The following is a 25,038-nucleotide window of genomic DNA, read 5'->3' on the forward strand; positions in this document are numbered from 1 at the left end:
CCAGTTCTTGAAAGATCCCCCACCTAATGCTTTCAATGTGGTTTTTAACAGTCCATTGTACCTCTCCACTTTGCCTGCAGCTGGTGCATGGTAGGGGATATGGTACACCCACTCAATGCCATGTTCCCTAGCCCAGGTGTTGACAAGGCTGTTCTTGAAATGAGTCCCATTGTCTGACTCAATCCTCTCAGGGGTGCCATGTCTCCACAGAACTTGCTTTTCCAGGCCCAGGATGGTGTTCCGGGCTGTAGCATGAGGCACAGGGTAGGTTTCCAGCCATCCAGTGGTGGCTTCCACCATGGTCAGCACGTAGCGCTTGCCCTGGCGTGTCTTGGGGCAGTGTGATGTAGTCAATCTGCCAGGCCTCCCCATACTTGTACTTGGACCACCGCCCACCGTACCACAGGGGCTTCACTCGTTTGCCCTGCTTGATGGCAGCACACGTCTCACAGTCATGGATAACCTGAGAAATACTGTCCATGGTTAGATCCACCCCTCGGTCTCGTGCCCACTTATAGGTGGCATCTCTGCCCTGGTGGCCTGAGGCATCATAGGCCCATCGAGCTAATAACTCTCCTTTATGTTCCCAATCTAGGTCTATTTTGGACACCCCTATCTTTGCCGCTTGGTCTACCTGCTCATTGTTTTGGTGCTCCTCATTAGCTCTACTCTTGGGAACATGAGCATCCACATGGCGGATCTTCACAGGCAGCTTCCCTACCCTGGTAGCAATGTCTTTCCACTCTTCAGCAGCCCAAATTGGCTTTCCTCTACGTTGCCAGTTAGCCTTTTTCCACCTCTCCAGCCATCCCCACAGAGCATTGGCTACCATCCATGAATCAGTATAAAGGTAGAGCTTTGGCCACTTCTCTCTCTCAGCAATGTCCAGGGCCAGTTAAACAGCTTTGAGTTCAGCAAGTTGACTTGATTTACCTTGTCCTTCAGTGGCCTCTGCGACCGGTCTTGTGGGGCTCCATACGGCTGCTTTCCACTTCCGGTTCATTCCCGCAATGTGGCATGAACCATCAGTAAAGAGAGCATAGCGTGTATGTTCTGCTGACAGCTGGTTGTATGGTGGAGCTTCTTCAGCTCGTGTCACTTCTTGTTCCCCTTCATCAGAGAGACCAAAGTTTTCACCTTCCAGCCAGTTTGTAATTATTTCCAGAATCCCAGGGCGATTCAGTTTTCCAATACGGGTGCGCTGTGTGATAACAGCAATCCATTTGCTCCATGTAGCACTGGTGGTATGGTGCGTAGAGGGAACCTTTGCTTTGAACATCTACCCCAGTACTGGTAGTCGGGGTGCCAGGAGGAGTTGTGCTTCAGTGCCTATTACCTCTGAGGCGGCCTGGACTCCTACATAGGTAGTCAAGATTTCTTTCTCTGTTGGAGTATAATTGGCTTCAGACCCTCTGTATCTTCGACTCCAAAATCCCAGTGGTCGACCCCGAGTCTCCTCAGGCACCTTCTGCCAAAGGCTCCAGGACAAGCCATGGTTCCCGGCTGCAGAGTAGAGCACATTCTTCACCTCTGGTCCTGTCCTGACTGGGCCAAGGGCTACTGCACGAGCAATCTCCTGCTTGATCTGTGCAAAGGCTTGTTGCTGCTCTGGGCCCCAGTGGAAAGTGTTCTTCTTACGGGTGACCAGGTAGAGAGGGCTCACGATCTGACTGTATTCAGGAATATGCATCCTCCAAAAACCTATGGCGCCTAGGAAAGCTTGTGTCTCTTTCTTATTGGTGGGTGGAGACATTGCTGTGATCTTGTTGATGACATCGGTGGGAATCTGACGCCGTCCGTCTTGCCACTTCACTCCCAGAAACTGGATCTCTTGAGCAGGTCCCTTGACTTTGTTCTTCTTGATGGCGAAGCCAGCTTTTAGGAGAATCTGGATAATTTTCTCCCCTTTCTCGAACACCTCTGCTGCTGTCTTCCCCCACACAATGATGTCATCAATATATTGCAGATGTTCTGGAGCCTCACCCTTTTCCAGTGCAGCCTGGATCAGTCCATGGCAGATGGTGGGGCTGTGCTTCCACCCCTGGGGCAATCGGTTCCAGGTGTACTGCACGCCTCTCCAGGTGAAAGCAAACTGAGGCCTGCATTCTGCTGCCAGAGGAATGGAGAAAAATGCATTGGCAATGTCTATAGTGGCGTACCACCTTGCTGCCTTGGACTCCAGCTCGTACTGGAGTTCCAGCATGTCCGGCACAGCAGCGCTCAGGGTGGGGTCACTTCATTCAATGCACGATAGTCCACATCAATCTCCATTCTCCTTCAGATTTTCGCACAGGCCAGATGGGGCTGTTGAAGGGTGAGTGGGTCTTGCTGACCACCCCTTGGCTCTCCAGCTCTCGGATCATCTTATGGATGGGGATCACAGCATCTCGATTCGTTCGGTACTGTCGGCGGTGCACTGTTGAGGTGGCAATTGGCACTCGTTGCTCTTCCACCTTCAGGAGACCTACTGCAGATGGGCTGTCTGACAGTCCAGGCAAGCTCTTCAACTGCTTGACACCCTCTGTCTCTACAGCAGCTATTCCAAATGCCCATCTGAGTCCCTTTGGGTCTTTGAAATACCCACTTCGAAGGTAGTCTATGCCCAAAATACATGGGGCCTCTGGGCCAGTCACAATAGAGTGTTTCTTCCACTCATTTCCAGTCAGGCTCACCTCAGCTTCTACCAAAGTAAAATCCTGTGATCCCCCTGTCACACCAGCAATAGAAACAGACTCTGTCCCCACATGTCTTGATGGGATTAATGTGCATTGTGCACCAGTGTCAACCAAAGCTTTGTATTCTTGTGGTTCATATGTGCCAGGCCAACGAATCCACACAGTCCAAAAAACACGGTTTTCCCCAGCCTCTACCTGGCTAGAGGCAGGGCCCCTCTAAGCCTGGTTATCCTTCTTTCCCTGGGCATATGTCTTGGAGGTTCCTTCAAGGGATCAAAAATATTGTCATTATCATCATATGTGACAGTTTGGTTACTGGCCACTGGAGCTGCTTCCCTTTTGGAACTTCTTCTCTGAATCTTCAGTTGTCTCACCCGTTGTGCCAGAGCAGAGGTAGGTTGTCTATGCCATCTCCTCATGTCTTCTCCACAATCACGCAAATAGAACCACAGCTCAGCTCGTGGGATGTACCTTCTCTCGCCGTCTGGGGAACGTCTGCGTTGGGTACCAGAACCTCTGATCTGTACCGCCGAGATTTGGAGAAAGCTCTCTTTAATCTCCTCCCTCAGTTTCTTGTGACCCTCCTCTATCTTGTCCTCTAATTTTTGAAGACGTGTTTCCACTGCTGCGATTCTGGCATGTGTTGGGCCATTCACAGTGTCTGCATACGCTCGGAGCTTCTTTGCCATATCCAGCACAGTCTCCTCACCATCATCCTGCTTCATCATTGCTAAAGCAGAAGCATATTCTCGTGGCCCAAGTCGTACAAGTTTTCTCCACATCACAGATGTGCATGGTACCAAGTCTGGATTTACAATGTTTCCATCATCTTAGAAGACAATCTCAGCTACTGCCATTTCCAACAGGCGTTGAATCCCTTGTTCTATGGTTTTCCACTGGGTGTGCTGCATATAGAGATCTTCTGAGCACAGGTATCTTTGCTACACTTCTTAGGACCCGTTCCCAGAGGCTGTGTGGATTAGCCCCGCTCATCATTCCTTGATCTATGGCAGGATCCTGTGACAGGGATCCCAAATGCCTGGCTTCAGTGCCATCCAAAATTGTAGCCTCGCCTGCAGCATCCCAGAGACGGACCAGCCAACTAATTATGGATTCATCAGACCTTCGAGTGTAGTCCTTCCTTAAGCCACGAAGGTCCTTCAGGGAATAAGACTCAATATTTGCGTCTGATCTTGCACCTGCTGTTTTGACTCCTGATTTTACGTCAGGAGGCATTGAGGTTCCTTCTCCTGTATCACCATCATCATCATCATCCACTGGTCGATCAGTTTTTTCCGTGCGTTTCCCACTTCTAGTACTGGTAGCAACAGCCATGGGCTTAGATGCTGGCTTAGGCTCACTGTCTGGTCTGGCTGCTGGCTTCGAGCCTGGGCTGTTGGCTACAGCTCGAGTGACTGGGATAGCTGATTTATCTCCCTGCCCCCCTGCCTCTGTCTGCTGCCCGACAGTATCTAACAAAGTGCGATAAGCATAGGCCAGGGCCCAGCTTATTGCAATTAGCCTTTTCTCCTTAGAATCGTCATGGCACTTCTCCTTTAGGTATTTCCCCACCTCTGCTGCGTTCTGAATTTGTTCCCGTGGGAAATCCCAGTCTACAGGATCAGAAAATTCCTTCAGGGTTTGGCCTATATTTTCCCATTCTCCACCCCACTCAGGATTTTTCACGCCTGCATCTGCTTCTGGATCAGGGGTCTCACCAGCTCCTCTGGATATCTCAGCCCTCATTCTAGAGAAGCTGCAGACCATATAGAGGAAACTTACCAAATTAAATACCAGAAAGATGGTCTCTTTAACATTCAGGGGAAACTGAACATTCTCAAAAAGTGACATAACCGATCCAAAGGAGAAGAGGGAAAGGGAAGGCTGGAAAGTCTCATTCTTAACTCCTCCTCTAACAGACTGAGTGTAGTTACTAATAAATTCCCAAAACATACCACTGGAACTGGGATGCAGGGTAGGATGAAGAAACCATAAACCATACATGCTGTAAACAGAGATCAGTATCTTTTTGAACGCTTTATAAATCATTATCACCAAGGCCAGCACAACAGCTATTCCAATCCGTACCCCTCTACTGTAAAAATTACTTGTTAAGGACAATAATCCTAATGACCAGAAAGGTATTGAAACCTCAAAAAGGTCTAGAGCCCAGAGCCATACAGAGGCTTTCACAACCAGAGACATCAGGGGTCCAAGCATCATGGCTACTAACTGCTTTAACAACAACAGACACACAATTAATAGGGCTTTTTTCCACATTTTCCATCCGCGCGTTGGGCGCCAATTCATGTATTTGTCCAGGTTTAGAGCAAATTTGGGGAAGAATCCCCCCAAAGGAGCTCCGGTGGGAAAAAGCAGATCCAATCGGCCCCTCCCCCCAGCTGGTCCGGGAGGAAAGAAAAATACCTCCTTGGAGAAAGGTGGAAAAAAAACCCCTGTTTATTAAACAATAAGACCCAAAACAGTATCAAAACAATGAGACCCCTTGCCACTCTAAAAGAGATGACAAACTGAGAAAACCCCGGGTTCAAGCAGCAGCTCACTCAGTCTCTGATCAGTCTCTCAGTGCTGGAATTGTCGCAGGCCAGGGCCGGCCCAGTGGGCCACAGCTGCAGCTGCCGGTGCTCTCCTGGGTGTTCAGTCCAGAGCAGTTCCAAGAGGTCCAAAGAACAGGGAAAAAAAACAGTCCAGGGAACTTCTTTGCCTCAGCTAGCTAACACTAACTAAAAAGCAAAAGAAGAGCTCTCTGTCCCGCTGTCTGTCCCCAGACAACACAGTCAGGAGCAGGAACGTGGAGGAGTGAGTGCAGTGTCTGAAAACAAATTGCGCGCTTCTTCTCTCTCCCCCTTCACTCTCTGTAACACTCTTAAAGGTACAAAACTTATTCAACATAAACAGAATGAGACGACTGGGGATAAAAGCATCATATAGTCAACCCAGGACACAGGGGTCCCCAGGATGCGCCACCCCCTGAACTGATTTCATCCAGGTCATTCCCAGAACAAGATCCTCCCTGGACAAGACCCCCCTGGATGTGCCCCCCCAGGACAGAAACCCCTCTTTTCTCATCTGACTCTCAGCACAAATGGTCTCTTCCTGCTTGTCCCGAAAAAGGAAAATTAAAGTGTTGAGGGAGCACAAGCAGACATTCCCCAAAGCCTCCCCACCCTTCCCTGCACCCCTCACACCCCATTTTTCCCATCCCCTGTGTACCCCCAACCTGTTCTCTGCTCAGGTGCTCCCCAGGATTGCTGAGCCAGGAACTGGGGCTGAGGGGACCTGGCACAAAAGTGAGAAAAATAAGGGAAATAGAGAAATAAAGAGAGGAAAATGTCAAGGGCAGGGGAGGGACAGAGTTAGAGCTATCCAGAATCCCCATGTGATGCTTGCCCAGAAAACAAGCAGCACAGGGGGAAAAGCTGGGCCCCAGGTCACCCCAAAACCTGAGGCACCCAGGGAAGGGCTGTGACCCCCGTGCCCCTCCAGCCACTGCCCATCCCTTGCACCCCCATTCCCCTGGGAACTCAACCATGGGACCCCATTTCTTTCAGTCGCCCCTTCCCTGGAGCCCCCAATCCCTGGACTGCACTTCCCCAGGATCTCCAACCCCAAGGAACCCCATCCTGATTAATTCCAGTCCTTGGGATCTCCCTTCTCTTGGGGACATTGATTCCCCTAGGACCCCCATTCTCACAGAGCCCCAATTCTCACAGGGCCCTCCTTTCCCCTGACACCCTCATCCCTTGGCCACCACCCCATGATCACAAATCCCTGGAGGCCAAGTTGTTCTTGGACCCTCATTCCTGAATATGAGTCCACCCAACACTTGGGGCTTCAATCTCCATAGGTTCCCATCCTGGTAATTCCAGATCCGGGGACACCCCTTGCCTTGGGGACATTGATTCCCCCAGGACCCCCATTCTCACAGGGCCCCCTTTAACCCTGGCACCCCCATCCTTGGCCACCATCCCACGATCAGAAATCCCTGCAGGCCACGCATTGTTCATAGACCCTCATCCCCTCGTCTGAGTCTACCTAACACTTGGGACCCCATCCCTGGGCACTCCAATCCCCTGGACACCCACCCCTGGCTCCCTACATAGCCTCAGCCTCCAAATTCTGGCAACACCATGTCCCCACCATGTCCCACCATCACCCCCATGTCTCACAAGTTCCTGCCCCCATCCTGTCCCCGCCCTGCCCCCACCAAGGGCCACCTACACATGGGGACGGACGTGACCTCACTTCCTTCCCCTTCATCTGAAGATCCACCACCCAGGGGAGCGGTGGCCACAGCAGTGAGTGACAGCCAGTGCACATGGCTGGGGACACCAGGATGGGCGGGAAGGTGGCGCTGCTCCTGTGGGGTGAGTGCCCCGGGCACGGGCCTGACACTCCGGGGATGAACCGTGGTGAGGTAGATAGAGACTGGTGGGGAGGGGACAGAGGGGGGCTGCAGGGTCCCCTGAAGTCCCCCGTGCCAGGAGAGTCAATGCATGAGGTGACCAGGGTCGTGAGGAGGCTTTAGGGACAGGAGAGGGGGTTAAGGAGCATGGGGACAATAAAAGGAGGATGGAATTTGGGGAGGCATCATGGGACTGGTGAAGGTGTGGGGACATGAACAGGGTGCCAGGGGTCCAGGACAGGAATTAGGGGAAAAGAACCATGCAGATGGGCCCTAGGTACAGAGACCATGGAACTGGTGGGGGTGACCTCTGCTGGCATGAGATGGTCCTGGCATTCCCATTCCCAGGGTGCCCATTGTGTCCCTGTGTCCTGCCTCAGCCTAAGGTGGCCCTGGAGCCCCAGTTCCTGAGAGGTCCGTGCCACTCTGGTGTCCCCACAGGAGAAATCTGGGGATGATGCCAAAACCCAAGCTCTGGGTTCTGCTGTACCGACAGTCACCCCCACTGAGCCCTGTCCCTTCTCCCTTCCAGCCCAGACCCTCAGCTTCGCTGGTGAGTCCTCGGGGGATGCCATGGCCCCACCCTGCTGTCCCCAGCCCCACGCTGCCCTTGGCAGGCTGGTGTCCCCTATCACCCACAGATGCCCAGACCACCCAGCTCCTGGTGGAGCCCCCATGGAGGCCGGCGGCGCTGTGGGACCGGGTGACACTGACCTGCCAGGGCTCGGGGACTGCCGGTGCCACCACCTGGTACAAAGACGGGCAGCGTTGGTGGCAGGAAGGACCTGACCGCCTCACTGTCACTGAGAATGGCACCTACGAGTGTAACAGAACCGGCACTGGGCTCAGCCTCCCCATGAGAGTCTTAGATGGTAAGGGGGGTTGAGTGTCCCCAGCCTGGCACCTGCAGGGACCCCGAGGGCTCTGGGTGGGCTCCCCTCCATGGGTCACCTCCTGTGTGACAAGAGCACATCCCCTGCATATGGGGACATCCCAAAGCATGCCAGTGTGGAGGGGCCCCTGTATTGGAATTGGGGACCCCTTGTGTGCTGGCTGCGACCCAATGTGGGGGTCGCTATTGGGTGGTGCCTTCAGGACCCTCCAAGCCCTCCTGATGTGACAGGACCTACTGGTTCCCCAGACTGGCTGGTGCTGCAAGTGCCAGCAAGGCCACTGCTGGAGGGGGACAGGGTGACACTGCGCTGCCGGGACCGGTGGAACAACCTGGTGACCTGGGTGTCCTTCTACCGTGAGGAGAAGCAGCTGGTGGAGCTCCGAAATGGGACAGAGCTGACCCTGTTCCCTCTGCAGCCGCACCATAGTGGGCGCTACCACTGCAGGGGCTGGCTGAAAGACAGGCAGTGGGTGGTGTCCGCACCGGTGACAGTGACAATGCATGGTGAGAACCCCACAGCCCCTCCCCAAGGACTTGGGGTCACTGTCCCCACTGCCTCCAATCTCCTGCCCTGAGCTGCTCCTTGTGCAGGTGGTGGAGGGTCCCGCTGAGCCATCCTTCAGCTCCCCCTGACTCTCAGCTGCCTCAGCACCCCCAGCCACCTGTGGCCCCGAGGCCCCCTCCTGCACGTGTTCTACAAGGACAGGCAGGTGGTAGGGGGCCCGCAGGGGTCCCCACAGCTGCTGGTGCCCGCCGTGGGGGTCTCCCACTCGGGGAATTACAGCTGCCAGGTGTGCTCCGAGGGTGGGGCTGTGCAGAAGAGCAGTGCCCAGCTTTGCATCACGGTGTGCAGTGAGTGCAGGGATGGGCACAGGGAGCCCCCACATCCTCCTAGGGTCCCCTGCCTGGGCACCTGCATGTCCCCCAGACACCTTTCTTGGGTCCTTCCACCACTCCCCTTGCCTGCACACATCCATGTCCCCACTATCCCCGATCACACTCATCCCCTCCTGTCCCTATCCCCCCACACTGGCTGCCAGCCCCTCCCTGTGGCCTCAGCCTTGTCTCTGTCCCCACAGTGCCTGTGGCCAATGCCACCATCACCCCATGTCCTCTGGCACATGAGGTGCGTGCTGGTGACAACGTGACCCTGCGCTGCTCAGTGCAGGTGGGCTCAGCCCCTGTCACCTTCACCTGGCTGCACAACGGGCAGGAGGTGGCTCAGAGTCCCCTCTTGGAGCTCAGGGACATCAGTGTGGGACATTCAGGCACCTACCAGTGCGTGGCCACCAACCAGCTGGGACAGGACGGGCACCATGTGTTCCAGGCACCCAGCCCCGAGCTTGTCCTGGAGGTGACACCGTGGGGACAAAGGGTCACAGTGGGGTCACATGGGGTCACCAGGGAGTACAGGACACCTGGGGTGATGGGTGATCCTGATGTGTCCCCCTCTGTTTCTTGCAGTGGCCGCAGGGGTCGGTGGGGCCCTTTTGTTCCTGTTCGTGCTCGTGGGTGCCATTGTGGCCTGGCATTGGTGGCACCGTGTGGGTGGGTGACAATGGGGGGATGGGGGTCCCAGGGAGCTGTAGAGGCTCCCAGATTTGGGGAGCAATAGGGCAGCACCCACAGCCCCAGAATTGTGACCTTTCCCAGGGGTCCTGTAGGGTTTGGGGAGGTGCTGGAGTGTCCTGCAGGGATGCTGGGGTTTCTTTCATGGGCCCTGGGGGCTTTTGGAGGGTCTCTGTTCCTGCTGGCCTTTGGGTTCTTGAGGCTAAGTCGTCCTGGGACACTGGAGAGGTTCATGAATTCTGAGGGGCTTCAGGGATGCTTGAGGATCCTGAGAGAAAATGAGGGTCGCAGGAGGGTACAGGGTTCCTTAGAGGGATCTGGGCCCTGGGACCTCACAGTCACCCCTCCCCTCTTTTTTGCAGCTGCCAGGAAGCAACAAGAAAGGTTAGTGGAGCTCTCCAGCCATGAGTCCCCTATTACCCCACCCCACAACTCTCCAGCCTCTTCCACTCATTGTCTTTATCCCCACAGGGCTCCCCCAGATCCAACAGCACCCCCCAAGGCGGGGAGGGTTCCATACACCCACGTTGTGAGCAGCAAACAGGCACGGTGTGAGTACAGTGATGGGGGGGACAGTGACACGTCACCCACTTGTGTCAACTCCCACCTTGGTCCCTACAACTGGTGTCTTTTGCAGGGTCCCCCAATGTCACTGTCCCCCAGGATCCCCAGGAAACCTACGTGGAGCTGTGGGGATCCCAAGGACAACCATGGGAACCCGGTGACATCTACGGGAATGTGCTGTGACACTGGGGGGAACTGGGGGGCACTGGGGGACCCACCCATGGGCACCCACTTGTGTGTATGCTGCCACTAAAAACTGTCCCTCCCCCTACCCGTGGAGGCACAAAGACCCCAAAAGGCTGAAAGAACAATTTCCTGAAACAGCAACGAGAAAGAATAAAACCAACAGCAACAGAAACAAGGTTCACAGTCCCAAGGGTAGGAAGGAGGAATCCTAGGAAGGTGGAAGAAACCTGCTGGGGAGAGTTTTTAGGCTTTGTTTGTCGAGGACAGGGCCCTGGACCTTCCTTGCTCTGATGGCCAAAGTGGCCTTCAAGAGTCTCTGGATTCTCGTGTCCCTGTCCCAAACCCCTACTCTGCAATGTTCCCCACACGAGGATGTCACAAAGGCCCTGTGGGGGGTCCAGAGCTTCCCCTTTTCCAGGGCAGTCAGGATTAGGCTATGGCACAGGGTGGGGGTGTCAGCAACAAGAAAAGTTTTATGTCTGAAGACATTTTGGAACACCTGTGTATGGCAGGGGTGGGCCAGGCCTTGCTTTTGCTGAGACAGGACCCTGTCTGTCCATGAGTCTGTCAGCCATTGTACACTGGGGGCAGTGTGATGCTCTGCTAAAGCCAACTCCTGAGTGGCTGGGTAACCAGAAATGCCAGCTGGGGAGAGCACTTTTGGTGACCCAACTGGCTTAAAAGGCAGAGCATGAGGTGGCCAAGTCCCTGACCATGTGTCCTCTGGGAGTGTCTGTCCTATGCACGCTGAAACCCAGGAGTTGTTAAGCATCTTGGTATGCGGGAGAAATATCTGCCAAGGAAAGTGGAAACCTTTCTAGAATAAGAAGACCAAACTCTAAAAGCATTTTTATTTCAAAAATGATGGGGCATCCATGCAAAAGGGTAGGAAAAGGAATAAACATTCTTTATGAGGAAATTTATAAAAAAGAACAGAACAAACAATACAAAACCAGAACATTTCCTTCTTCTCAGTGCTCTTTGTTCATCCTTGGTGCAGTTCTAACCGCGGCCAGCAGGGGGCGCTGCAGGGAGCACTCCCGCCCAGCAGGGGGCGCCCCAGTCCAGCTCCATCCCCTCAGGGGCCATGGCGGCCTCGGACAGGAGGGAGGAGGGGAAATCGCTCCTTTTGCAAACTCACGGGCACCAATCAGTCACGGCACCACCACCGGCAGCGGGCAGAAGCCACCAACGCAGCAGGTTGGATCCCAGTGCCCCCTGGATGCGTATCAGTGTCCCGGGGCCAGGCACATGCCCTGCACAACACCCATGACCACTCTCCATGATCCCAAATGGAAGGAAGGCAGAACCTGACTCCAGGCAGGTTGCAGGTCCACAGCAGCACCTCTGGTGGCTTCATGCCAGAATTCCTGCAAGTTCGCAGCCTTTCACTCCCTTTTCCTCTTTCAGCCTGGGCACAGCATCTCTGGGAATGTTGAATTCCTCTGGGATGTTGAGGAGCTCAGGGGACTGCAGAACATTTTTGGAGTCCCTGCTCTTCCTGGCCACTCCTGGTCCCAACACAAAAGCCACAGGGGGATGAGAAGGAGGAAGAAGAGAGCAGAGTCAGAGCCCCGAGGGCTCTGCAGCAGTAGCTGGAGCACAGGGACAGCCTGGGATGGGAGCAGTGCCTTGGGACGGCAAAATGGGGCACAACTGGAGCTGATTAGGCCAATGCTCCTGTTCTGCTCTGGGTGCTGCAGACCCTTAAGGAGGCGTTGTAATTAGGGCCAGGGTTCCTAAAGTTCAGCCATGTAATAGACGAATCGACCGAATTTAAGAATTGTACCATAATCTTTATTATGCAAGCAAGAATAAGCAAGATTCAGCGCTGGGCAGCCCGGAGACTTCGCTCCCTTAGGCCCACACCTCCGCCCTTTTGAGTTTGCTTTTTATTGTCCTTTTTTCAGATTCTTGGATGACGTGGTCTGTTTTCTGCGCGTGCTCCTCCTGTTGCTAGGGGTCTTTTTTCTGCTTTCTGGTGGTCGTGGGATGAAGGCCCCAAGTCTTCCTCTTTGGCCACTTTCCTTATAAGGCATACCTATAAGTCTAATTTTTTTTAAGCTCAACATTCTTGCAAGGTTAATAATTGTTACCATATGTGTTTCAGAAAGTCTCCTACATCTATAGGGTAGAATTTTTGCAGAGCAAGCAATTCTACAGGGTTAGTAATTATTTCCAGATGTGGCTGTATCCAGTTATCAAGGGGGGGGTTGTAACTTAAACACTTCTTATAAGTTTCCCATACAGCCCTATAGATATTCTACAAAAGCTATTTTAGCTATTGTTTTTTTTAATTTAAATCATCATCTAGCTATTAGTGAACAAATATATTGTTACTTATTACAAGCCGTGCTCCTAAAGCATCCCTGTTCACAAACACAAGCCTCCGCAGCCTCTCCTGGGGATTTTGGGCTACACAAGGCAGCACTGGATACAATTAAGGGATCAGATGCTGCCAGCTCTGTCCACAAGGAGCTTTGTAGGCTGCCCGGAAGGTTTTTCCCGGTGCTGGGGATAAGTCAGTGCCTGTGCCATATGGCCGCTGCTTCCCGCTGATCGGCCAGGAATGCCGAGCTGGAGCAGCAGCTGAGGCAGGAGCGACTGGAGCAGGGGGTCCACGGCAGCAGCACTTGGACATTCAGGTGGAGCCCGAGGCGCAGGGAATTCCACAGGGTGCTCAGGTGAGGCTCACAGAGGCCCATGTTGGGACACCACTTGCCATTCCTGCTCCCCCGACATTTTGGGATAGAGCAGTGACACCCATCGGCTCCCAAACCCCTCAGGGCTCGAGCACAGCCTCACGGAGGTCCCGGGGATGATTTGGGTGCTCCCGGGCTCATTCCCAACAAAGGGCAGCACTCTGGGAGCGGTCGGCACATCCCGAAGGAGCAGCCCGGGGCTGCTGGAGCCCGAGTGCTGCAGGCAAGGACGGCGTGAGGGAGCCGGGCCCCGCTCAGCCGGCGCTGCCCCAGGAACGTCTCATCCTGCAGGAGCTCGGCAGCCTCTGCCGGTGCCGGCCCCGGGGCTGTCGGGGGGCACAGCCGGAGGGGCCGGGGGGCAGCGGGTAGGAGGGGCTGGGATGGAGGGACCGGGACTCCACTGGGGAGCCCCGAGCATGGAGGGAGCGAAACAATGGAGGGGAGACCCCGGGACAGGGGGGAGCAGAGACCCTGCGGTGGGGTCTGTGGAAAGGAGGGACCGCAATGGTGGTCCCGGAGCACCGGGAAGGGGCCCAGGTGCCATGGCGGTGAGAGTGCCGGGACAGTCACGGGGTGTCCGAACCGACTGTGGCAGCGTGTCCGAAGCCACTGTCGTGATGTGTCGGGATCAAGCATTGCCAGGGTAAGGCCCCCACAGCTCCGGGAAGTGGAGGGATACCCTGGAAGGGGCGCAGCAGGTGTGGGGCAGAGCCCTGTCTATTCCCTGTGCCCTGTGCAGGTGAGGAGGGCAGGGATAGAGCAGCTTTGGGGACACCTGGAATCGAGACAGGGTCCCTGCCCACAGCCCCACCACGGCTGCGAGATAAACCCCCTGCTCCACATTTCCATCCTCTTCTCTCTTGTCTCACAACTCAACCAGCACCCAAAAATACTTTCTGGGATGTTCTAAAGGGCTGCAGGTTTGAGACAGGAAGGAGGAGGAGGGTCCTGGTCAGATTGCTGAGCAGGTCGTTGTTGTCTTTGCAGGATTTTCAAGTCTCTCCCAGTCGCTTGCCTAGAAGGACAAAGTGACCAGTTGCTGCATTTCCAGACTCGTTCCCACACAGCTGCCCTTGTAGGGGCAGTTTCAGCCAGCCCTGCTCTGGAAACCATCAAAGGCCCTCACAGAGCCACTGCTTGGGCTCTCTTTGAGGTTTGTGCTTCTTGCAGAGCTGAGCAAACCACAGGCAGGCCTTTTCCCCCCACAGAATTCTCACCTCTGCAGCAACTCTAAGGCTGTCAGAATCAAAGCCAAGGGGGCAGGGGGGATCCTCAGGTGCTGGCTGCCACCTGGGGCTGGGCAGAGCAGGGCTGGGCAATGGCCATCCCTGTGCAGTGGGGCTGGGCCATGGTTGGGCCCCACCCTTGGATGGCCACTGGCTTCAAGGAGCAGGAGTTTGGGAGCTCCTTCCTGCCTGGGGCTCCATTCCCCAGCTGCTCTTGCTGGCTCAGATCCTGCAGGGGACGAGCAAGAATGGAGAAGTCTGGGAACACCAGGAGCTGCCATCCCCCAGGACAGGAGCCCCTTGTCCAGCATGTGTCCCCCCTGGGACAGGATCCCCCCAGGACAGGAGCCCCCTGTATTTACCCCCCCCAGGGCAGAACCCTCCTCCCATGTGCCACTCAGCACAAACAGCCTGTTCCTTCTGCTGCAGGAGAGAGAAAGTGAAAGTGTAGGCAGAGGGAAAGCTGCACTCCTGCATCCCCCACAGCCTCCCCAGCCCTCCCTGCAGACCCCTCACCCCTGCTTCCCCCACCCTGGGCTTCCCCCAACTCGTTCCCTGCTCAGGAGCTCCCCAGGATCATCAAGGCATGAACTGGGAGGTTGTGAAATTGAGGGATAAAAGGAAGGAAATGGAAATGAAGAACGGGAAATGCCCCTGGAGGTTGTGGTGGCACAGACCCAGAGCACCTCTGAATCCCCTCTTGTTGCCCCCCAAATCACGGGCAACCCAGCAGGCAGCTCTAGCCCCTGAATCTTCCCAAAATCTGAGGCACCCAGGGAAGGAGCTGTGACCCACATGCACATCCCGTCACTGTCCATCCCTGGCAAACTCATTCCCCTGGGAAGCTGACCATGGGACCCCCATTCCTTCTGTCTCCCCTTCCCTGGGACCCCCATCCCAGGGCTGCCATTGCCCAGGAACTCCATGGTCCAGGACCCCATTCCCAAGGAACCCTCTCCCATTCATTCCATGACCTGAAATCCCTATTTCCCCGGGAGCTTGATTCTCCCAGGTCCCCCCATTCCCCCTGCATCCATCCCTGGCACAAAAATCCATTGATGAGGGATTTATTACTAATAAATTTATTACAATTAAAAAATTTGCTTATATACCCTTTTAAAGATTAAAATATACTTTACCTTTCTCCTAGTCTCATCTCAAAACAAAAAAGAAATAAATACATTCTGATAAATCCACTAATAATTAACCAACACTAACCCCCCCACACTAATTATTACATTAACTGAAATATCTCAAATTAGCAAACCGAAACCATGACACCAAATCCCTGTAGCCCAGGCTCGCCTGGGACTCCCATCCCTGAGTCCCCCCAGGCCTGGGGACCCCCATTCCCATGGCACCCCCATCCCCTGTGACTCCTCCTCCTCACGACCCCAATTCCCCATGGACCCCATTCCCTGGACCCCCATTCCCTGGACTCCCAATTTCCCTGGACACCCATCCCTGGCTCCCCAAACACCCTGAGCCCCCCTGCTCCTGGGAAGCCCATGTCCCACTGACCCAGAGACAGCCTTGTCCCCAGCATGTCCCCACCCTGCCCACAGCCTGTCCCCAGCTTGTGGCCACCTTGTCCCCACTAGGTGCCACCTACACATGGGGACGAGATGTGACCTCGCTTCCTTCCCCTTCATCCAAATAGCCACCAGCCAGGGGAGCGGTGGCCACAGCAGTGAGTGACAGCCAGTGCACATGGCTGGGGACACCTGGATGGCTGGGAAGGTGGAACTGCTCCTGTGGGGTGAGTGCCCTGGGCACGGGCTGCACTGGTAGCACCCCGGGGATGGGCGCTGGTGAGGCAGAGAGTGATTAGGAGGGAGCAGAGGGGAGCTGCAGGGTTCCCTGAGGTTTCCAATGCCAGCAGAGCCAGAGCATGCATGAAGTGACCGGGGTCACGGGGTGGCCGTGGGGACAGGAGAGGGTGAACAGGGCTGGAGGCATAGGAATGTTGGGAGAGGCATCCTGGAACTGGGGCAGCTGTGGGGACAGGGACACAGGGATGCAGAGATGCAGGGACAGGGAGAAGAAGACGAGCACAGTGGATGGGCCATGGAGACAGAGGCTATGGGGCTGGCGGGGGAGACCTGTGCTAGCACAGTGTCCCCATTGAGACATCTGTGCCACACCAATTTCCCCAGGGGAACAGTTCAGGGGCAGCCCCTATGAACCATTCCCCTGTGCACAACTGTCCCCATGGTGCCACACTCACTGAGCCCTGTCCCTTCTCCCTTCCAGCCCAGACCCTTGGCCTTGCTGGTGATTCCTTGGGGGATGCCATGGTCCCACCTAGCTGTCCCCAGCCCCATGCTGGACCTGGCAGGCTGGTGTCCCCTGTTACCCACAGGTGCCCAGATCACCCAGCTCCTCGTGGAGCCCCTTTGGAGGCCAGCAGTGCCATGGGACCAGGTGACATTGACCTGCCAGGGCTCCGGGAATACTGGTGTCACCACCTGGTACCAGGATGGGCAGCGCTGGGGGCAGGAGAAATACAACCACCTCACTGTCACTGAGAAAAGCAACTACACATGTGAGAGACCCGGCACTGGGCTCAGACCTCCTGTAAGAGTGTTAGATGGTGAGGGGGGTTTGGGTGTCCCCATCCTGGCACCAGCATTGACCCCGGGGCTCTGGGGGGGCTCTGCTCCATTGGTCACCTCCTGTGTGACCAGAGCTTGTTCCCTGCTCTGGGGACATCCCAGAGCATCCCAGTGCTGGCAGACCCTGTTTGTTGATTTGGGGATCCCTGGTGTGCTGCATGTGAGCCAATATGGGGGTCGTGGTGGCATTGGCACCCGCCAGGTGTAACAGGACCCCCGTGTCCCACAGCCCCATTGGTACTGCAGGTGTCAGCGCGAGCACTGCCGGAGGGGGACACGGTGACACTGCGCTGCCGGCGCTGGAGGGACAACGCGCTCAGCTTAGTGTCCTTCTACCACGAGGAGAAGAAACTTCAGGAGCTCTGCGATGGGACCGAGCTGTCCCTGTCCCCTCTGCAGCTGCAACACAGCGGCTGCTACAGCTGCAGGGGCTGGGTGAAATCCAGGGTTTAATGGGGATGGGAGAAGTCAGAATCAGTGACAGTGACAGTGCACGTTGAGCACTCCACAACTGCCGCTCCAACCCCCCCACAGCTGCCACTCTAACCCCCACCACAGCCCCTTCATATTTACTCAGGCACACAAATCTCCCTCCGCTCTCGTTTCCAGAGCTTTTCACGGTGCCGGTGCTGGAAGTTCACTCTGAGCCCACCAATGGGTTCCCCTTGACTCTCAGCTGCCTCAGCACCCCCAGCCCCCTGCGGCCCCGAGCCCCCTCCTGCACGTGTTCTACCGGGACGGGCGGGTGCTGGGGGGCTCGCAGGGGTCCCCGCAGCTGCTGGTGCCCGCCGTGGGGGTCTCCCACTCAGGGAATTACAGCTTCGAGGTGCGCTCCAAGGGGGGGGGGCATGCGGAAGAGCAGCACCCGGCTCCGCATCACGGTGTGCTGTGAGTGCGGGGATGGGCATGGGGACCCTCCACGCCCTGCTTGGGTGCCCTGCCTGGGTACCTCTAGTACTGCCCCGTTCCCCTCATCCCTCACTGGGTCCATTCACCCATCTCTGAGTGAACCCCACCCCTCTCTGCTGTCTCCCCGCAGTCCCCAAGTCCCACCATCCCCTCTCTGGGTCTCCATACCCACACTGGGGTCGTCCTATCTCCCGCTCCATGTGTCCCCTCATTAAATCCCCCATCCTTCCTTGGGGTACCTATCCAAGCCCCCCCCCCCGCAGCTCTCCACCTCCTCTCCTCTCCCTCCACTGTCTCCTCCCTGCCCCTCCCTTCCTCCCCCCTCCCTCATGTCCCCTTCTCATCCCCCCTCTCTCCATTCCTTCCCTTGTGGTTCTCTTCCTCTCCTCTCTCTCCTTCTCTCTGCTCACATGCCCACTGGCTCCCTGCCCCTGCTCCCCACTCTCTTCCTGGTGTCACCTCCGCGGTTGCTGTGGTGTGTCAGCGCACGCTTGTGCTGAGCTGCACAGGGCACAGGGAGGTACCGTCCATTTCTGTACCAGGCTCAGGGCACCGCTTGGAACTGGCCCTGCCTGGAGCTGCACCACACTGGGGACAATGGCAGGACTCCAGTGACATCTACGAGAACATGCTGTGACACTGGAGATCCCTGCCTGAGGGCACCTCCCACTGTGTGTCCTCCCCCCAGCTCCCATGGATGCCCACCGTGCAATTGGGGGGGGGCATGAGTGTGGGGTCCCATGTGGGGCTGCCCAGAGCTCCCCGTTCCAGTGCTCCCAGTATCCCCAGGAGCTCCCCATTCCCTCCCCCAGTACCAGGGGCCACAGCATCACTGTCCCTCGTATGGGACCCAAAATGCAGCTTTTTCGTTAAACCAGGAGAAATGGTTTTTGTTTGTTCAGCTCTGCCCTGTTTGGCTCAGGAAGGAGGGACCCGGTCATGTTGTTGCGCAGATCATTGTGGGATTTTTGGGGCTCTGTCTTGGTTTGAAAGACAGGTGTCTGTTAAGGAAGGAAGGAGCTTCTCTGGAAATGGAAAATATAAACCCCTTCCCTCTGAATTATTAAAATTTTGAAATTAAGGGGCTCCCAGGTAAAGATATGGGAGTAGGAATAACAGTAGGAAAATGTAAAAATAAAAATAAAAATTGCTCTAGATGAATAATGAGATGATTTGCCCTAACAATTAAGGAATGAATACCGTGTGAATATTAAGAGAAGCTTTATTGATGTGTAGGTATGTTATTGTAGTTTATTGTTTAGATGCCCTCTGGTCTCCTCACAGTCCCCTTTCCCCATCCTCTGTATTGTCACCACTGGGCAGCCTGGGTTAATTAGGACAGGTAAAAGGAAGGCGTGTACGTGTGCCCCTCCTACAGGGCAGTTGAGAATGAAAAAGCTCGTTGCTACTGGAGGGCCCAGCATGACAACACCTGACCCACCAATCAAGTTGCGGGAAAGCAATCTCCACCAATAAACGGCAAAGAAGAGTTGACTGACAGACTTTGGGAGGGGCCAGGGTTGGCTGATGCAACCCCCAGAGGTATAAAAGGTGAAGCACCTGTCTCAAAGATTAGCTGTGTGGTAAGCAGCCATGAGGGAGGCTCCCAGGCCTGTTCTTCCATATTGTTATGTTTGCCCAATTATCCCAACATCAAAAAACCAAACAATATTAGAGGTAGCAGCAATTTTAATTGAAAAGTTTGGAAAATATATAAAATTGGATACACTTGAAATATTAACAATATAATTGGGCTAAAAATAAGGGATAATTTGATTCCAAAAATAGCACATAAGCAAAAGATAACCGTGAGGTATGGAATGCAGGGCTCTTGGACCCTTGCCATCTCACCTAGGAGCTTGCCAAGTGAAGATTCCCCCCTTATATGCCATGTGTCAATGTCATCTCCTCCCATTTTCAATTCATCACACTTCTACCTCAGCCCTCATCACCACCTTTACTGTGCATACGCCACCACTTGTTTTGGTGGTCACACAAGTCTTTGGGGGTCGTCACTGATGAAGGCCTCTATTCTTCATCTATGTCCTTTATTTCACCTTTGGGTTACACATGCGCATCAAGGCAGTACAATGAAAGCCAAAACTAACATAATACTTCATTTAAGCATCGAAGTAATAAATCTCTTACAGCTGGCATTTTCCTGGGACCCAACCAGATTGTTCCTTCTTTTTGTTAATTTTTAGAAACTGTTATCTCTTGCTTTTTCCTCCTGTCCTTCAACATCTGCAGGGAGGGGGGTGCAAGCCCTCCTATCTCTTTCTTTTTTGGCATTACAACTTTTAAATGTTTTATTATTTTCAAATATTAATTGCTGTATCAATATTGATTACGGTTTCAATTTTACAGCACGAATCACGCCTATTTACCACACTTGGAATCCTTTTCTTTTCATTGCTTTTTAAGACTATAAAAAAAATATTGGTGCTGGGTGATTCAGAGTCAGCCCGTGTGTGTTAAGTGTAGTCTACAGGGGATAAAGAGAAGGAAAAGAGAAGTACTAATACATCCTGATAACTTGGGAAATTTAGATAGCATGAAGAATTAATAAGACAAGAAGTAAAGATGGTATTAAAAAGAGTCCCCTAGAATGTAATTTAGCAATGAGAAAGATTTGGCAGGAATCCCAGAGGGCAATTATCTAAGGAGAGGTAATCGGATGAAATACTCTTACCCAATAGTAGGCTTGGTATCAATTAGAAAGTGGTGAAAAGTGACCCCCAATGGAACTTTATGATCCATTGTTACACTTGATGTTATTTTTAACACAAGACGAAAAATGAGATCCTGTGATATATGCAGACATCTTTTTCAACCTGAAGAATAAAGCTGAGTGTCAGAAAGAATGTGGCTTTGATTTGGCCCCACAGGACCTTTAGTCCTAACTTTGGAAAGAGATAAGAAGCAGAAAAGAAAGAGATGTCGTTCAGCATTCAGCATAAGTCAGAGATGTTTGAAATTGGCTCAAATGCACCAGGAAGATTGTGTTCTAGGTGTCCAAGACTTACAGCTGAGTTAGCCCAGGCCAGCTCAGGTACACTCCCCCTCAGGCAACCACTCTGCCCCCTGAATGAAAGCCAAATGGCAGTGAGGATGAGATGAATAATCCAGGTGGGGGGACAATTTCAGAGAGCCCCAGTGACAAGCAACACAAGGAATAAAACCAAGAAAGCTTTGCCTTTAGTCACCCCCTTAAGGCAAGTCTTGAGTCCCCCAGGAGAAGCCATGTAAGTGAACATCTGCTTTTCTACTAGTGACATCAACAGTTGGTGGGAAAAAGTTAAAACGGATAGAGAAAACCCTAGCAAAGTAGCAAAAAGATTGGAGTTCATAGTCAAGAGTCAAGAGCCAGACTGAGGTGATACTGATTTCATGTTGACAGAGCTAACCAAACCAGCAAAACAGTTGGTGATCAAGGTGGCCAGAGCACGTGTGCAGAGACAAATTGCTAGTGGAGCCTTACAAGGTACAGTGGACCAGCTGTGTCCTATTGTAAGCCCTTTGTGGGATGCAAACGATGCAGGCAGCTGTGCAATGTTAACAAGATACCAGGACATAGTCACATTGGAATTAAAAAATGCCATTCCAAAAGCAATAACTTGGGCAGTAATAGATAATGTTACACAGGGACAGGATGAGTCAACCACTGACTTTGTGGACAGGCTCTGAGCAGCTGCGTGTAAAGGTACAGCCCTGGATCCCTGGTGGGATATGGGAAAGCAGCAGTGGGGTTCCCTGATTTCCAACCCAGATATCAGGCAGAAACATCAGAAGCTGAAAGAGCCTCTAAAGAGACACTTAAGAGCATGAATGAGAAAAGCATAGAAAGCGTATGATAATCAAGAGGGGGAAAAAAGCAAAAGAGATCCCTGCAGCCATGGTGGCAGCTCTGGATTGGCACCAGGGAGAGGACAGACGGAGGCGTAGATGAAGCAGAGGCAGGGGCGAAAATAGCAGAGGCAGAGGAGGTTCAAAGAAACCACAGACCAAGCTGGGGCCAAATCAATGTGCATCTTATAAGAAATCAGGACACTGGAAATAGAGCCAGTGCCCAGAGTTAGCAGACAAAGTACACAAAGCTCTTGCAGCCACTCTAGATGATAAGAAATGACCGAGACTGGCAATTCTTACCCTAGCAGGCCACTGTTTAAAATACAGCTAAAGAATGATGAAGAAGTTGAAATGTTAAGAAATAGTGGAGACATATTTTCACTCTTGAATCAAGCACTGATACCCAAAAGTGAAAACTGTCTTCAAGCAATAGGAGCAACTATAGGGCAGCCAGAAAATGCATTCTTCCTGAAACCACTTTGATGTAAAATCAAGAAGAAAATGGGAAAACATCAGTTTCTATCTTTACCAAACTCACATAATCTGTCCTATGCAGGGATTTGCTTGAAAATTTAGAAGCAACAGTTCCGTTTAGAAAAAGAAAATTTCAATGGAAGGTACCTGAAGACAAACGAGCGGTTTTAGCAGTAGCACTGACAATTGACACCAGACCAACAAACAAGAAGAACTAGTTAGAGCAAGTATTGAATCAGGTGTAGCCAAGAGGATGGGATACTGATAGCCCAGGAAAATCAAAACGAGCAGACCATATTGAAATTGAGCTAGAGACGAGAGTTGGGCCAGTAGTCAGAAAGCAATACCCTTGAAGATTAGAAGCAATGAAAGGAATAGAACCATTAATCAATAAATTCCTGACATCAGGACTGTTGGAAGAATGGAAGTCAAAATTTAATACTCCTAGATTAGCAATAAAGAAACCTAATGGAACTTAGAGATTACTGCCAGATTTCCAGGCAATTAATGGTTTATACCTTACTAGCTTACTAGCTAAACTTGGAGATGATTTTATGTGGTGCGGGGAATGTCCACGGGCAGGTGCTGTTGAGAGCCGCTCCCTCTTGGTCTGAGAGACCAGCTTCCCCAGCCCACCTTGCTCGCAGGCCCGGAGGTTGTAACGTGCGCTCGACCGGCAGCCGAAGGAGGGCTCTTGACACCGTGTCTGATGCAACAGGGTTTATTGAAGGTAGGTCAGAGGGTGCAGGTTGGGTGAGGGTGAGAAGAGGGACAGGAAGAGGCAGGAGCACAAGCACTGTAACATGACACATAAGGCACCTGCAAGCTGCTGGGGAAGCCTCAAGTCTGCTCAGTGAGCCACGTGTGCCCTCAGCATTGGGACAGCCACCTTTCCCTCAGTGAGCCTCACATGCCAGGGTCAGCAAATCAAGAGGCACCAGGCATGCTGTAGGTGACTCAGAGCGAGTGCAGTGGGTCATGGTGGCCAGGGGCCAGAAGCAGGCAGAAAGCCAACGGGGCTGGGGAAAAGGCTCTGCTCTGCTTACAGCGTAGGCTGAGGGCTAGGAGAGCTCCATTTCCCCCTTGAGATGTTGGAGACGGGGCCTTTCACCCTCCTGATAGGGCTGCCCCTGGCTGCAGGCAGCCAAAGGAATACGACGACACAAGGCCGAGAGCAGCAAAGCAAAGAGCCAGCCGTGCACAGCACAGGGAGGTGGTCCAGTGCAAAGCCAGCATGGCACCCTGAAGGTGCCCGCTGCATTCTCATGTGTCCCTGGCCTGGGAAGGACAGGAATGTCCGTGGTCCAGGAGGGCCTTTCTGTGGCCCCTGTGGGCTCAAAGCTGCTGCTCTTCTGGCTCCATGGGGCCTAAAGCCACAGAGCTCGGCCTCCCCCACAGCAACAGGAACAAGACTTGGCTATCAGGCAGTGGAGCTCAATGCCTAAGGCTGAGGGGTGGGGGGCTCCAGTCTGGAGCACTGGGAGGGCACCCCCCCAGCTCCACAACAGCTGGCCTCACAGCTCTGAAAGGCCAGGACCAGGGTTCCACGCCTGATTCCAGGGCGCCCCTCCAACCCGCCACCAACCTGGAAGCGCCAGGGCAGCTGGCTGTCGGGATCAAGGCAGCTGCCAGGGGGCTGCTTATGGCCTCTGCCAGCCAATTGCTCAGGGCTTAGCAGTGCCTAAGCCCCTCAGGGTCTACCCAGCCTGGCCAAGCTTGCCGGCAGCAGCGCCGCAGCCCCACAGCAGCTCCAGAGGAGCTCCATCCAGAGTCACCAGGGAGCCCTCAGCACTGCAGCCAGCAGCAGACGGGCAGGAGGACACGGATGGCCCTTCCTCTCCGGCACAGGGCTTGTGGCCATCTCCAGGCACCGCTCTGGCAGGGATCCCCGAATACTCCTAGGACCTGAAAATGATCCCCAACATCTCTGTACAGCCCTATGGAAGCTCTCCAAGCCCTCCGGGACGTCCCAGTGCCATCCCAATTTTCCTCAAAGCCCACTCTGGATGGCCCTGGAGCAGAACCAAGACCCTCTATATTCTCCTAGAACGCCCAGCCAAGGTCACTGTGGGCTCAGTTTCCCCCAGCTCAGGGGACCTGGGTGCTGCCAATCTCTTTCCCCACTCTGAGGGCTTTTCCTCACTCCAGGACCCCCATCCCCTCCATTGTCACTCACTCCGTGGTGCCACCATTGACAGCCCCTGATGACAGCCATGAGCAGGAGCAGGAACAGGAGGCTCCTGCCAATATTCACAGCCACTGCTGGGGACAGAGGGGACACACCCTGGACCCTGGGAGTCCTGAACATCACGGCGACCCTGCGTGATGCCACCTGTGACCCAGTGTGAGCCAGGTGTCACCTCCAGGACCACCTCAGGGCTGAGTGCCTTGAACACACAGTGCCCATGCTGTCCCAGTTGGTAGGTGGCCACGCATTTGTAGGTGCCTGAATGTCTCACATCGATGTCCTCAAGCTCCAGGAGGGGACCCCGAGCCACCTCGTGCCCCTTGTGCAGCCAGGTGACAGTGCTGAGCCCACCTGCTCTGAGCAGCGCAGGGTCACGGCATCACCTGCATGCACCTGGTGTGACAGGGGACCAGGGGTGATGGTGGCATTTGCCATGGGCACTGCGGGAGAGAGACAGGGCTGAGGGCACTGGGCCAGGTGGGATAGGGGTGCTGTGGGTGGAGTCACCCCCAGCCTGAGGGTCCTGCTCACCCAGGACGGTGACATTCAGGAGGACACTCAGCCACGCTGTCCTGGCATCGCTACTGGCTGCTGTAATTTTCCCCAACATGGCGCAGCTACAGGTGGGGGCCGGTGCCTGGCAGTGCCCCTGAGCCCTCCCGGTGCCAGGAGGACAGAGGACCTGTCCTTGCAGCCACCGCACAGCTCAGCACCAGGCGGTCCTCGAGTGCCACCTGTGCCCCTGGGGGACTGTGCCCAC

General features: G+C 54.2%; 1 pseudogene; it reads left to right on the forward strand.

Annotated features, from left to right (window-relative positions):
- Window positions 1-1,010: 1,010 nt before the first annotated feature.
- Window positions 1,011-9,660, forward strand: LOC135441376 (Fc receptor-like protein 3; annotated as a pseudogene).
- The last annotated feature ends 15,378 nt before the right edge of the window (window positions 9,661-25,038 follow it).

The sequence above is a fragment of the Zonotrichia leucophrys genome, unplaced genomic scaffold (genome assembly GCF_028769735.1).
Source record: "Zonotrichia leucophrys gambelii isolate GWCS_2022_RI unplaced genomic scaffold, RI_Zleu_2.0 Scaffold_265_71535, whole genome shotgun sequence".
Classification (NCBI taxonomy): Eukaryota; Metazoa; Chordata; class Aves; order Passeriformes; family Passerellidae; genus Zonotrichia; species Zonotrichia leucophrys.